Source organism: Gavialis gangeticus, unplaced genomic scaffold (genome assembly GCF_001723915.1).
Source record: "Gavialis gangeticus isolate Ggan-Ray unplaced genomic scaffold, GavGan_comp1, whole genome shotgun sequence".
Lineage (NCBI taxonomy): Eukaryota > Metazoa > Chordata > Crocodylia > Gavialidae > Gavialis > Gavialis gangeticus.
The window spans coordinates 2,985,602-2,987,269 of NW_017729031.1; the positions used below are offsets into that span (position 1 = coordinate 2,985,602).

The 1,668-nt window shown below is 50.5% G+C and overlaps 1 protein-coding gene across 2 annotated transcripts in view; it reads right to left on the minus strand.

Annotated features, from left to right (window-relative positions):
- The window catches only part of GPD2 (glycerol-3-phosphate dehydrogenase 2), a 166,698-nt gene that overhangs the window by 14,810 nt on the left and 150,220 nt on the right, over nt 1-1,668 (minus strand). The gene's annotated exons all lie outside the window — the stretch shown is intronic.

Sequence of the window (1,668 nt, forward strand, 5' to 3'; positions counted from 1 at the left end):
CCTCAGCCTCCAGGCTGAATGCAGGGAAGCCTGCAGTGAGGATGGACTCCATGCCCCCCTCAGAGCTGGGAGCAGGGCTGGAGTCCCCCAGTCACACCCTCTTCTCAGCCTCTGGGTGGGCTGAGGGGAGAGGGTACGGGGGGGTCCAGGCTCCGCTACCGCAGAGCAGGGAGGCATGCCCCTTATCCACCTCCAGGCTAGCTGAAGGAAGGAGGATGGAGAAGCCTGTAGCAGGGCCTTGGCTCCACCCCAGAGAGCTGGGAGTCATGCCTCCTCAGCTAAGAAAGGGGTGGAGCAAGGTGACTCCTCCCCTGTTCTCAGCTCTGAGGGGAAGAGCCAAGCCCTGGTGCAGGGTTTTCCCCACTTCCCAGCCACCCAACTCCTGGCTCGGGGGGGGGGGGGGCAGAGTCAACCCCCCACTGCAGACTGTGTCTCCCGAGGCCAGCAGCAGCTGGCTGGCAGTCTGGTGCTGAGCTAGAGGGCTGAGTTTTTTTCCCTCCTTGCCGCCTCCTCAGCCACCCAGAGAAGTGACATTGCTCTGGCTAGGGCGCAGAAGGGCAGGGCAGACCCTGCCCATTGGAGCAGACAGCACAGCACAGCACTGCAAAGCATCATGGGATGCTGGGGGACTGTAAGTTAACTTGAACCAGGAAGGGATCTGGAACAGAAATTCCATAAACCAGTTTGACCTAAATCAGTTAAGTCTGGTACTGCATCCAACCAGGTTTACCTTAAACCAGGTTTGGCCATTTTCAAAGTGTTTAAAGTGCATGAAATTTCTGTTGTTACAGATTTAAAGCAGTTTCTGATCTCTTAAACCGGTTTATGTGCAATTTCTGTCCCAAGCCAAAGTGGCTGAAACAGGTTTAAGATAAAAGTGGATGAATATTGTATCAGACTTAATTGATATAAGTTAAACCAGTTTATCAAACTTCTGTCCTGGATTCCCCTGCAGATTCAGGTTAACTCACAGGTCGCCCAGATGCTTTGCACCTCCCCCACAAACCCTCCCTCACAGGGTGGGTGAGCTAGCTTTGACCCAAACTATCTGCTCCAGCTGAGCAAGGCTGTGTGCTCTAGTGCCCCCTGGCTTTTTTCCTGGGCTGCTGCAGGCATGTGGCTGCATTTTCAGAACCAAAAGTGATTCCAGAAATGCAAAGATTGAATTGATTCAGTCTTGGGCTTTCTGACTGTCTGTACTTAGCCTAAAGGTATGCATCTACCCTGCCTTCTAATTGACTCCAGACTAACATGGCTAACTACCTCCTCACCTTTCTTATGCTCATGGGCACCAATAATTACAGTGGATTCTATGAGGCTACGATTTTACACTTAAAGCTCGTCTTCACTGTAAGTTACAAACCTGAGCTAGCTGATTGCTTGTTCAACAAAAGTAATGAGATCTACCACACTTCAAAGCTAGTCAAGCCATACAAACTAATATGATTAACAGAACAGAGGGCATTTATACATGTGCTCCAGTAGTGGGGGGGGGCAGGTGCTTTAATTAGGTTCCAAAAGCCCCTCTAACTAAAGTGCCTGGAGCGTCTTGTATATCAGCGTCCCCATGCTGAAAAGTGGCAGCAGGGGCGCTTTAACTAAAGCTCAAACTAAAGCTCATATAATATTGGGGCTCCCTTTGCTTTAATCAAATTGGGGAAAATTCTT